This window comes from Tympanuchus pallidicinctus, unplaced genomic scaffold (genome assembly GCF_026119805.1).
Source record: "Tympanuchus pallidicinctus isolate F22 unplaced genomic scaffold, pur_lepc_1.0 scaffold5, whole genome shotgun sequence".
In the NCBI taxonomy this organism is placed as follows: Eukaryota; Metazoa; Chordata; class Aves; order Galliformes; family Phasianidae; genus Tympanuchus; species Tympanuchus pallidicinctus.
The window spans coordinates 18,763,087-18,776,888 of record NW_026294769.1 but is presented as its reverse complement, the minus strand read 5'-3'; the positions used below and the strand labels follow the sequence as shown (position 1 = coordinate 18,776,888).

At 42.7% G+C, this 13,802-nt stretch overlaps 1 long non-coding RNA gene across 1 annotated transcript; it reads left to right on the top strand.

Annotated features, from left to right (window-relative positions):
• The first annotated feature begins 4,531 nt into the window (after positions 1-4,531).
• On the top strand, positions 4,532-13,402 carry LOC128091055 (uncharacterized). Its single transcript, XR_008211209.1, has 3 exons — positions 4,532-4,568; positions 11,812-12,117; positions 12,183-13,402. It is a non-coding gene; the product is annotated as an uncharacterized LOC128091055 (long non-coding RNA).
• The last annotated feature ends 400 nt before the right edge of the window (positions 13,403-13,802 follow it).

Below are 13,802 nucleotides of genomic sequence, written 5' to 3'. Positions count from 1 at the left end.
ATTTCTCTTTTCCAGATGACATTTTTGCTCCTTGCTTCTTGCTTTCCCTTGAATTTTTGTGGCGACTGATTGTTGTTTTGTTTGGTTGCTTGTTGTTTTTTTCACCACTTGGAGGCAAGTCAAGCTACAGTGCATACATTTTCCTGTATAATTATCACAGCTAGTTTGGAGCAGAAATAAGAAAGAGTTTATAAAAGGGTTTATAAAATGACTCTGGTAGACCTCTCCAGTGAAGAGAAGTTCCTAACAATGAATATTTAACAAGATTTTACTGAAGTTTGCCATCAGCTTTTTTCCTATGGTTACAGACAGGCTTCATTAGCTCCAGCACACAGGTGGTTAGGCCCACCCTTACTGTTCAAAAGCTATGGTTGGACCCCTGGTATGCAGCAATGCCCTAGGATGGGCTTTTTTTTTTTTTTTTTTTTTTTTTTTTTTTTTTTTTTTGGTGCAAACAACATCTTCTAAATTTCAGGAAAAAAGCAGAGAAACAAACCTTCCCCCCAGGGCATTAACATGTTTTGGTGGCCAGAAGCCAGTACATTTTGGGGAGCAGCAGCAAACAGCTGTTTTTCAGACTCTTCCCAATGCAGCTTTGAGACTTGTTCCATTCCTGTAGTTGTTATTATTAGAGCGATTCAGTCTCAGCTTCCAACACTGACGCAAGCAAGGCTTTTTAGCCTGCTTTCCTAAGGAAACATTGCACATGTGATGACACTCCTATCAGTCTTTCCATCAATATACATGGAACCCACTGGCCAGCTTCAAACAAAGCAGCAAACCAACTGCTTTACAACCCCCAAGCTGCCACTGCATTCCAAACCACGCATGTCTGGGCAAAAGAAAATGAAAGAAAAAGCAGTACAGCCTGTATGAGATGCCAGAGAACCCACGGAGAGGTGTTGCTATGGAGAGGTGTTCCCCTACAGGAAAGATCTGCAAGAGCTTCCACATCCTTGGCCACTGGCGTGCCCAGCAGGAAGGCAGATGCCATTCATTCCATTATCAGCTTGTACAGTGCTATCATGAACTTATGCTTTCTTTCCAATTTCTCTCACATCTACAGGTGTCAGCCCTTGCTGTGTGGAGAAAACCGAGAGTGAATTTTGTGAATGTCAAGATTCTCTCAGAGGGCTTTTCTGGCACAGGCTGCAGTTGTTTTCTCTTGGCTGGAGGGAACAGCCAGATCCACCAGGACAGTGAGGAAAGCTTTGCTCACCATTTGAAAGCATGTCTTTGTTCAAAGAGGCATTTCTGCCACAAGCACACGTGCCTACAGGGAGTTTCCTTCAGGGTCTCAGTTGGAAAACAGGGCCATGGGGCAGACACAGAAGTACTGCAAACCCTCCATCTGTTCCTCTGAATGGCTGCTTTAACAACAAGGTACAGTGACAGGCTGTGCTCACGGAGACTTCAGAAACAAGCCAGCAGTACCCTAGTTTTCTTACTAGATCTTATATTTTTGATTCTAAAGTTCACATCTATAAGCAGCACAGTAACACATCTCCTCTAACAGCAGCAGCCCAGAGGCAGTGTTCAGCAGAAGACATCTAGGAAGGGCAAGCTGAACCTGGACATGAGGAGCTTGCGAGGAGCAAACCCTCATGACAGGCCTCAGCATCAGCCATGTCAGCTCACACAAAGCCGTGTTCCTTCACTGGTGCAGGCCAAAGTGCTCAAAGATGCCACAAGTTATTTCTAGCAATGAAGCCAACATTCTTCCAAGTGATCAATCTTTTTCAGACATTAAAGTATATAAATATATCTATTCCTCTCCATTTTCTTCCTCTTTAGTGCTGCAATGCTATCCAAATCCAGAAGCAAGAGAAAAAAAGGGGGTCTGAGAGATGTGCAAAGTTAGCACCATTGTCAACCAAAGAAACCTCCTTCAATTATTCAGTGTCTGCTGCTCTCGAATTTCTCATTCTTTCAGCTTGAGCTAAGTGGTGCTGCACGCATTTGGCAGCAGTTCTTGTTAACTCAGAGGACAGCCAGAGTAAGGTACACATGTATTCATGGGATAATTAATGTTTAAAGATTAATTTTGTGGTAAGATATTTCCATATACATTTCCAAACTATCTGCCAAATTCATATTTGTCAAGAATAGGGAACTCAAATGGAAAAGGTAAATATAATCCTAAGAAGACATGAAGCAGAACTGCTTCTTTTTCCTACTTCATTAACAATGAGAAGAATAATCATTAGGCTCTGGCACACCAAATTATGTGCAAAACAGCAGGCGTTGAAAACCAGTGAGCACCTGAGCATGGACAACCAGCAACTAAAAAAAAGCAGATTTTCTGGCATCTACCATCAATGTTTTGAATCTGAACAAAGTGGATCTGAGTTCATGATAAAAACATGTTCAGGAAGTTAATGTGAGAGTTTGGTGCCTGTGCTGCAATGTTAAGAGACTGAAAGATTCAACCCAACCTCTCTGAAAGATAACGTAACTAAAGAAAAGATAAACTAAAGAAAGACAATATAACTAAACTAGGGTAAGGAAATGACATGGACTCCAGGCAGACCTGCTGACAGGCACCATACTCATTTTAGCATGTTTATCTTTTTGCAGAATGGCATCCTCTTCCAAATCCCTTTTAAAATTTGATAGTAGAGCAGATGCTTCACATTGCCAGCCAACATTCCTCATTCACCTGGTCTGCTCTGCTCATACAGCCATCCGGAGTTGGAAGGCACTCATGAGGATCACTGAGTCCAACTCCTGGCTCCACACATCACCCAAAATTCAAACCTTATGTCTGGGAGCGGTGTCCAAACTCTCCATGAACTCCAGCACTCGGGGCCATGCCCACAGCCCTGTGCAGCCCGTTCCATGCCCACCGCCCTGTGGTGCAGCCCCTTTCCCTGACCCCCAGCTGCTCTCCCCTGATGCAGCTCCATGCCATCCCTGTCTCTGTCACACAGAGCAGAGCTCAGCGCTGCCCCTCCGCTCCCTGTGAGGAGCTGCAGCCGCCATCAGGCCTCCCCTCAGCTCCTCTGCTCTGCACTGAGCCAACACAGGGACTTCAGCTGCTCCTCGCACATCTTGCCCTCTGGACTCTTCACAATCTTTAAGAGAGACTAGACACTACAGTTGCCCAAACCAAAGAAATCCCCTTGCTTTTTCCAGTTTGTCAGGACTACGTTGCCTTTGCTGAGGCTCTGCAGTACCGCAGGCAGTATTTCTTTCCAGCACAGCAGCCCAAGTACCCCTGCTAGGAGAGCTTGACTCTTTGCACAGCAGCACCCACCACAGCCCATAAGATCCACCATGGAAGGTATGCGACATTCCTCTAGTAAAACTGTGATGAAATGGCAAATAACACACTGCAGTAACTTCCAGCAAAGTCATATGTAAATCAGCTCAGTGATGTGCACAGCTTCTAACCGCTGAAGAGGAGGTAAGGCTCCAGATATCATCTCTGCTGTCTCACAAACCACAGAATGGGTTATGTTCTGTTCAATCAAACCTTTCTGATTCACGCAGCTGATCAAAAAGTGACAGTGAGGGCGTTTCCTCCCACCCCACACTCTATCCCCTGTTAAAAATGTGAAGAAGCACCTATCCATTTGGAAGGGATCCTTCCTAGCCATCCTCTCCCACAGAAGATCCATCAGGCGGAGAAGGGAAGGGTGTGCAGGGGATCAGATGCCACACTTACTGCAAAGCCTCCGCCGCCCGGTTCTGCGTCGCCAGATCCGCGTCCGCACCCACTGCAGGCAGGGGGCCAGCTCCATGGCCGCAGGCCCTACCCGTCCCCGGGGCCACCTGGGGTTCCTGTTTACCAGCCAGGCAGACCCACGGCAGCCCCGGGAAAAGCCCCAGGCGGACGGAAGGATGCGGCGGGAGGCCGCCAAGGCCCTGCTGTCCCGGTGTCGCCACGCCATATTTTATGCATGAAGGTGATGGGACGTAATTTCATCCCAGTTCTCTGCGCCCAGTGTGTACGTGAGCTCCTGCGACGGACGCAGAGGACACAGAGCATCAGCCTGCGCCTCAGAGCCCTGAGGAGCCACGTGGTTCTCCCATAGTGGGGAAGGAGCTGGTTGCAGAAGCAGAGCCTTTTGGAGCCACTTGGCTCAGGTCTATCCAAAACACAGGGTTGTCTACTGTGTTATACAGAAAGCATGCCCTGTGCTTGAGGCCTCACCGCTGCACATTGCTGGCAACCTATGGAAGTGAGAATGCTATGCTATGTGTGCATGCCAATACTAGACTTATAGGAATGGTCAGCTTTTATGATTTATATTCTAGTTTTAGTTTTGACTTTACAGTAAGCTCCAGAGTGCTACCATTAGCCCCATCACTGCTGTGCAAGGCTCTTGTCTTTACCATGACTGTATGGATCTGCTGAATCATGGCCCGAACCTCTGATTGATCACCTGAGGCCAGCAATGAGTCAGCCACAGGAGCACAGGTGAAGGCAATTCAGCTGTGCTGCCAGAAGGGATGGAGCCTGGCTGCACCTCTCCTAGACCCATTTAAGAGCTGACCACCAGGGGGAAAGGATCTCTTCTGGAAGTCTACTCCACTGGAGTTTCCTAAGTGAGCCTGGGTTATGGGTAAGTGTTCCTGTGTTTTCTGCTTTGGTGTAGTAACTACATAGCCAAGCTCTCTGCTATATTATAACATCTGTATATTCACTGATTGTATCCATGACAAAGTAATTCTACAGAATCACAGAATTGTAGGGACTGGAAGAGATGTCCAGAGATCATCCAGTTCATTCCACCCCCCCCCCCCCCCCCCCCCCCCCCCCCCAACTAAAGCAGGCTCCCTACCGCAGGTTGTATAGGTAGGCGTCCAGGCAGGAATGGAATGTTTCCAGAGAAGGAGACTCTGCTCCCTGTGCTTCAGTTTGTGGCTGTTCCCTCTTGTCCTATCGCCACACACTGTTGAAAAGAGTCCAGCCTCATCCCTTTGCCTCCCGCACCTTAGATACTTATAGGCATTGATTCAATAGTTTCAGATGTGTGGGCCAATGACTTTACAACTTTCTGATCTACACAATTTGCTTTCGCAAATACATTTGTGTTTCTTCCATAAATCTTTCCTAGGTGACAGGAAAGAAGTTAGCATTCATGCTCACCAGCACATCCTTTAATCAGGTAAGAGCAAAGCTAGGAAGTGGAGCTAGAGTTCATGAGCTGTGCTGCAGAACCATAGGACCCCGGGAGCCTCTCTTTATCAAGGGTCCTGCTGTGAGACCAGTGAACAGTGGCCAGGAGGGTTGCAGTCCATGTCAAATGTGTAACTGGAGAGGTGGCTGCCTGAGTTTTGGATTTTGTCACTATTTGAATCTCATCATGGGGTCATTCAAAGGCCATGGATGTCTTTTTGGTTTGACATAATCAGGTAAATGTTGCACCCTTGTTGTAATGATAGACAATAGCCAGTCAATGCATTTGAGCTTAATTTTAAAGTTCATTGGATTCATCCTGGCTTAGACTAGTTGTGCTATTTTGAATCCCTATTGTGAGTTTAAAAATCTTAGTGATATTTACACTTGAAGCTTTCATTAAAGAAAATGTGTAGTTCATTCCCACTAGAAATTCACACAGGATTCAGAGTGACAATACTGAGCAGTCTGGAAATTAAAAGAAATAAATCCAAATCTCTGTCTAGGGGAGCTATAACATTCCACAGTCCTCCATTTAATGTTGTCAGATATCAGCAACATGATGTTATTCATTCAGAACTGATCAGAAATGAAAGTAATGTGTGATGTAGAAATAATTCTGGAACTGTGAAGAATTTGTTTTAAGTTTTGAGTTATTGTGCAGTAACTTCATTTAGAAACCAGTCAGAGTGAACAGCCATGTGTTATGGTAGACAGCACTGCTGGAGACACAAGGAGCAGCTAATAGAGATTATTTTCTCCACCAAAATACTTCTAGTGTTTGAATAGGCACCAGCATCTATTTCTACTCCTATCAAGGAGAACTCATCATATTATGCCTTGGCTCTGCTGAAATTGTTGTGGTACCAAACTCTAAGGGATTACTGGATCATTACATCCACCCTCTAACTGTCTTAGACAGTCCTAGAATATTTCCAGCCTCTACACCATGTATCAGAATTAGGCTTCCTGCCTATCCTTTATTGAGGGGACTTTAGAAGGTGAAGAGTGAATTTTGATTAGAATGTAGCACAGCTGTGATCTCAGTTTTATCAGTTATTTCAGTGGCTCTGATGCACCTAATTTACAGCAATAAATGAGCTGTGACAGCAGGTAAGTGTGGGCTGGAAGTTGCAATTACTTCTGAAGTGAGAAGGGTGTGACAGCTCTGGAGCACTTGATGTTTAAATAGTGCTTATAATTGTCCTTTCATAATCATACAGGCTAAGAAATAAGAATAATGTGAGAGACTATGTGGCATTACGTTTTGCTTGTTTAAGGAAAATATGTTACAATGACAAGTGTATTTGTGCTGATGATAGCTTGGTTTCTTGATGTTTGTCCTGCTTCTTTTTGTTCTTTTACTATTTTTTTCCAATCAGAAACTCATCTAAACTTAAATTATTTGCAGTTATATTTTTTTTTACCTTTGAGCAGCCAGAAGTCAGCATTTTTACCTTGTTTGGTTCAAATTCATCATTGTTTCTTCATAACATTTGGGTGCAATCCTTTGGAATCAAAGCACAGAAAGAAGATCAGAGAATTGAACTATGAAAGTCATTTTCTTCCCTGCAATGCCTTCAGCTTTACTCCAACCCATTTTTTTAACCAAAGTTGAGGTCTCAAGGCAGGGCACCCAGTTCATGTCTTCCTGCATTTTACTTTAAAATCTTTGCAGAGAGAAAGATGTGCAATTATACAGCAGAAATAGGAGCTGCTGAATCTGTTCATACCTGTTGTGGTTCTCCTGTAACTCCAATCAGCAAGAAACGCTTTGGAGTACAAGGGGACAACAGCCTCGATTAAATGTAATCACTTGATGTTGCTCATTGCAGACATCTCAGCACAATGTAGCTTTCTAGTGGCTGCAATTCCTCCAGGCAGATCTGCAAATAGCAACAGCCACAAATCATAGCCTCAAGCCCTGACAAATCTCTTCTAGCTTTTCCCCTAACTCTCTGTCAATGAGTAAACCCTGTTAATGAACCTTTTCCATCAGCAGATGGAGTCTGTTTTGTACCTAGATTTCCCCAGTTATCTTAAAATCTCTGAGATGCTGGGATTGCAATTCAAACAGTAATTTCTCAGGTCAGCAAACCACAAGTCCGCTAAAATGAGCATCGCGTGTCAGGTGTCTATTTTGATGTAGAGTGGAATTCGACCTTGTTTAGTGCTTGAAAGCAATTCATAAGGTATAGTGATGTTAGTGCATGTCAGGAGAACCCTGTGCACTCAGGGATGCGGTAATGAGTGTTTCAAGTGAATTTCTACTTAAGCCATGCACCCTACATACTTCAGTGCAATGATGTAGTTAGTCAGTTGAATCACAGGGTAATGTGCTTTATGAAGTACTGTATAAAATAACGGGGGAGGGAGAAGACAGCATTAATAGCACAAATAAAGCTGGTGGCTCAGTTCTTACACTGCAGCAATGTCCTGTGCTGTTCTTGTGCCACCTACTGACCAGTTCCTTGCAGCTTTCTATTCATTACTTCCCTAAAATGGAACAATTTTTCCATTTTTAAATCCAAATATTTTTTATGGATTTTGCCTAAGTAATTGATATCTACTGAATAGGGTCAGTCTTTGTGTCATAGTAATAAGTTTTAGAGCTGAACCACCCTACTCTGGGTGGATGAAACATGGATTGGCACCTAGCCTAATGTTGTGAGCTTTGCTGCCAGCTGGTGAAATTGGCTAGAGAATGGTATATGGATGTAAGGAGCCTGGGACAAGGGGGAGGTCTAAAATGATTGTGTCATCAATAAAGAATTTATCTGGAAAAACAGCACTGGTTGACCATAGAGGTGGCAGCAGAATGAAGTTGCCCTTTTGGAGCTTCTCATAAGGAAAGTGATAGAGGTTCATTTGCCTTGAGGCTGTGGAGTCTGCGCCTTGGGGATGTCCGCACTGCCTGGCCATGGTCCTGGGCACCCTGCTCTGCATGGCCCTGCTGGAGCTAAGCTGGGACCTGATGGGCCCAGAGGGCTCTGCCTGCCTCAGGCATGCTGGAACTCTGTGAAAAGTGCATTTGGATACCTTTTGAACATATGATCCTAAAAGGTCACTTCGGTCTGCAGCCAAAGCAACCTTTGCCAGGCCAAGGCGAGATGCTGAGAAGTCATTTCCTCCAGCTGTGTTTGCTACCTCCTAGTCATGATCTGCAGCTGCATGTGTCAGTGGAGCCATGATCTCCCCATGTTCTCTTGAAAATATGTGCAAAACAAGCTTTCTTCATTGCTCAATGGTCTGCCTCTTGCAACCCTTTATTCAGCAGGAAAGTAAAAATAGGAAAATGGGATGACACACTTCTTCATTTTAAAGCGCAGTGAAAATTTCATTTACTCTTACAGAGAGATGACAAAGAATCAAAAGAGAGCATGGATAAATTTTCTGTTTGTGGACACCATATTTTCTTCTAAATAACTTAAAGTTCAGTATGTGGTCTTAATTAACGTTTTTCTTCTTAGTATTTCTCCTCTTAGTTTCTGGGCGTTCTAAAATTTCAACATGATTATCATGTTTACTAAATATTTTTATTAAAAAAATCTTGGAGGCTGGCAGCCATTTGGATCATCTTACCAACCAACAAACCTGTCACTTTGCTATACTGGAAAAAATTTTAGGTAACTCATATCTTTTTTTTTTTGTTTTGTTCTCAACAGTCCCTCAGGTACCCTCTAGATAGAACCTGTACAGAACATCAGTTTGCTTATTTCTAAGCCATCACTACCCACTGGTATACATAGATCTGAGTCAGAAATGCTGCAGGAGAGTTTTCTCTGACAAAGAAGGGCTTTCAGAATATACTGCTGGGACAGAAAAACAGCAGAAGAGAGAACAGTCAGAGCCCTTGAAATATTTATCTTAATATTTTTCCATCAGATATTAAAAATACAGCTGCACCACTTGTAGCTCAACAAATAAATATTTTACTTGATGCACAGATCTGTTTATTCTCTTATGTAGTGGAAATGCTGAGTCACAGCCTGAACCACTGATTGCGCACCTGTTGGGAAGGCAGGGCCAACCCAGAGGAGCTAAGGTGTATGTGATGCAGCTGAGTGACTGGGAGGGATGGAGCCAGGATCCACCCCTTCCCAGACCTTATTTAAGGGCTGGCAGTGGACGCAAAGGCATCTCTGGCTGGAGACTGCTACCTATCTGAGGCTTTCTAAATGTAAGCAGCTTTTTTCCTTCATTTTTGCAGCTGCTAATTTGGGCTTGTTCTCATTTGTTACAGTCAGTGGCTTTGCCACCCTGCTATTATTGTGGTACTTTCCATCCTATTATACCCTATAACTATTATACCCTGTATTTTTCCTGAAGTTGCAGTTCAGCATTCATAGATAGGTGCATGGTTCAGCAAAGCCAGTTCAGTGATGGTGAACTTTCAGCCTTCCTGGCCTTCCCAAGGTTAAATATCCTGTTAATTCCTTTCAGGTGGTTAAAGCCAGATTGAATGGAGTTGCCCTTGTGTAAGAAGGAGACCTAAAAATGGGAACTGCTGTGAAAATAGAGCTTACATGGAAGCTCCTTTAGAATCATTTTTCTCCTAGAGAAGAGGCATCCAAGCAAAGCACTGGAAAGGACACGTGGGTTTAAGTGAATTTACTCTTCAGAGAGCAGTGAAGTACAGCTACAGGCTTCTCTGGAGTGCCCCATTCCTGGAAGTGATCAAGGCCAGGTTGGATGGGGCCCTGGGTGACTCAGCATGTGATAACGATAGTAGTGGGAGGATGATTGGACTAGGTGATCTTGTAGGTCCTTACCAGTCTTGTGATTCTATGACTCTGTGAGCTGGTGGGGGGGGGCCCTGCCCATGGCACGGAGTGGGGCTGGGTGCACTTTGAGGGCCCTTCCAATCCGTTCCGTGTATTTTATCTGGTAAGAATACTTTATTATGGTGAGGTAGCTCTGCTGTAATTAGATAAGAAGTAGGTTACAATATAAATCAAAATAAGTGTATTTTTAAGTTATGTTACTTCTTGGACTTGCTGAGCTGCTTTTTATTTTAACCTCAAAACTTACTTCCATTACTTACTTAAAATATTGTCCTCTTACTAACTTCTTCTATTAATTTCTTCTAGCCCTACTGCCACTCAGTATCTTTCTAATCTTTTTACTTCATATTTTTAAATTGTGTATAGGTGTGTTAACACCCACTGCTATTACTTTATCATTCTCTGTGTTTTTTTTTTTTTTCTGAAATCAGTTTTGTAACTCTAGCACGAAATACAGCACTTCAAGAGCTTCACAAGGACTATAAAGCCTGGAACATTACTTCCTGTTGTACAGTTACACTTTTGCAAGCCTCTTAGAATGTAGCCCCCTATCACAAAGGAAAATCATATCCTGTTTGTATTTCAGTCTTCATAACTGGTTTTCTGTGAGTAAATTTGTTTTTTTGTTTTTTGTTTTTTTTAGGTTTCTAATTTAATATTTATAAGAAAGTGGGTTTTGTTATGCTTCAGTAACGATGGATTGTAAATATGGAAATTTATACCTGTTCTGTATTACCTTGTATCAGAGGAAGCAGCAGCACTAATAATAAGATTTTAAAAGATGAGTTATAACTTACATGAAGAGCCAGATGAAAGCAACTAAACTCTTGTAATAAATTGTTGAAAGGTATGGCTCACTTCTTGGAATGGATATAAATGAAGAATCCACAGTTACTGCTATTAATGACATATAGTCCTGCTGCAGTCGTTTGGTTTTATGATTTTTGGCTTTATAAAGTTGATAAAGACCTTAATGGTATGATTCAAAAGAAAAGTGTAAAACTGCATTCTAAACTTCTGTGTTTTCAAACAGTGCACAAATGTGCACTGGAAATGGGCTTAAATTGCTCTACAGACTCAGGTTAAAAATTCCTTTCATGGCTCAGATACTTTTACTCATTGACTGTCTTAGAAAAGCAAGCCTTAAGAAATGTTGCTAGGTGTTTTTTTTTCCTCGCCGTTTCCAAATGATTGATTTATTAAATCTTTCAGCCCAGGGACTTGCAGGTAGTCATACACTTGAATTCAATGTGCTGCTGTGTAGATGTATTTGTTGTCATCCAGCAAATACAAAAAAAAAAAAAAAAAAAAAAAAAAAAAAAAAAAATTCAAGTCTGCAAAGTTATTTTTCAGAGATGCTTTTCCTCAATCATATAGGCCATAAAGTGTCATTACTTTCTTATAAGATTCTGAGCTTGAAAGTAAAGATGAAGCTTGAAAGTTATTCCAAAAATAATTGTAATAGAAATGCAAAAGGAGGTATTCTGTTTCCACTGGAGCTGTGGCATTTATACCATGAGAGGCTGAGGTTGCAAAATGAAAATAAACTGATTTAGCTTTGAGCTTCACTTCAAAGTGAATGCCCTGATAGTGGCTGCCTTAAAATGTTTCTGTTCTGAGGTTTGGTTTGACACCCTGCAAAGATTTCTGGGATAACCACAATTCAGAGAATCATAGGAAAAGACAGGTTGAAAGGGACTTCTGGAGGTCATCTTGTTCACCCATGCTTGAAGTACAGTGAGCTTCAAAATCTAAAAGGGCCACTCATAGCTCCCTCAGGTCGAGCTTTGAAAGGTAACAAGTGTTACACTATGAAACCAGAGCCAAGTAAAGTACCTAATATCCTATACTGACTCTTAAAAATAAAATACTCAGTGTTTTGTTTTTAATTGTCTCCCACAGGTTTTCAGTCATGAAAAGTGAAAATTCACGGTTGAAATGCTGGGGCTCTTTCCCTTCAAGTCTGGTCGTAGTTATAACTTCTGTGCACAATTTCATCAAGACACTTTTCCTCAGCTCTGCCCCTCAGGAGGTGTTTTGTTCTCTCTTCTGGTTGTGCTCAGGGGAAGCACAACTGTTTGTTGGTGACATTTCTGGTGACATTTCTCCCATGGGCCCGGTAGCAGAGCTTCAGGTGCCCTCTGCTGCTGTTCATTCTGTCCTGGTGCAACCTCACCTGAGCAACACTTCCCTTTGGCTTCCTGGTAGGTAGCGTAACCAATGTGTAACCACATTGGTTAGCGTAGTAGGTAGCGTAGGTAGGTTCCTGGTAGGTAGCGTAACCACACCAGACAATGTGCTTGTACTGCATCAGAGCAGGTTCAAACCAGATATGAGGAAAAGATTCTTCACCAGAGGGTGCTCCCTGGAATAGGCTCTGCAGGGCAGTGGGAGTAGCCCCAGGTTGCTGGAGTTCAAGGAGCATTTGGACGCTGTTCTCGGGCATAAGTTTTGAATTTTGAGTGGTCCTTTGTGAAGCTAGAAGCTGGACTCCAAGATTATTTTGGGTCTCTTGCAACTCAGGATGTTCTGTAATTCTCTGAAAAATACATGGCTATACTAACTTGGTGCTGAATCAACCCAGCTGATGGCTTTAAAGAAATCCTCCATCAGCCAGAAAGACTGATTTGTTTGTTGTGATAGGTGCATCTGGAGAAAGAGCTGCTGTTACCTAGCAGAGAGAAAATAAAGAGAATAACTCGCAAACACGAAAGCAGAACTGTTAATGCTGCTAGACCAGAAACGTGGTTGGTGTGTAGTACTGGGACACGTGATGTCCAGGGGAACAAATTCCCCCTGACTGGAGAGCTATGAAATAGATTTGGATGAGCCCATTGGCTCTTAAGTTCATAATGGTTCTCACATGAGTGATCTTATATGTAGCCCATATAGCAACAGAACTGGGAATACATAATTAACTTCAGTATGTTGCAGATCTTATGGTCTCTGCACATTGTTACTATGGGCAGATGGCTGTTTGAATCGATAAAATGGTTTTCCATGTAGAAGAGAATGAAGGTTTCTCCAGGACATTTCCAGCCATTAAAGAGATAATTACTGTACTTTGGGAGAATCTGTGAGCTTTGCAGAAGCAAAAAGGATCAACCTGGGGTCAAATAATGATTTTGTTGTCAGCCTACTAGCCCTGCAAGCCTTTCAAGACCAGGAAGATCCTTTGCTTCTTTTTCTCTCTGCCTCCTGCTCCTGCAGGAAGCTTCTAGTCAAAATCTAAAGAAGGTAAACACATCCTTTCTGATCTCTCCATTTGAAATTCACCTTTCTCAGGCTGATATACAAATTGTTCTCATCTGACATCAGCCAGACTTAGTGGATAAGCAGGAATGTCTGCTTTTCCCCCTTCACTTTATTGTCTGTTCTTCTCAACCCACACTCCCACTTTTAATCTGTTTTGCCTAGCTGCCACTTCTTGTCTGCCACACAGTGAGGATGCAAGGCAGTGTCTACCTGCTGAGCACTTTGTTGGTATGATCCCTAGCACACTGTGTTCCTAGGAGTCAGTGTAATTTAAATAATAAAAAAAAAATGCATCTCCGTGTAGGAGGAAACACTGAGTTCAGTAAGAGGTGTTTCAAGTCTGTTACATTTCAACTTGCTTAAAGTAAAAAGATTTCAGAGTCCTCTGGAGAAAAGCCTCCCTTTGAGATGACCACTGAGATGCCCTCTTTCTAAAGGATGGTCTCCCTGAAGCAGGAACTCTTTGGTTGCTGGATGAATGAGTTTTTTTCTCCCTGTAGAAGAAAGGAAATGGAGTCATACACAACCATACAGAAACATAAAGAAAAGAGAACAAACCCATGCTTAGGCTGATTTTTCAGTGGCTCTCTGAAGAATTAAGTAAACATTACGTAAAGAAAACTTTGTCCTATAGGGAA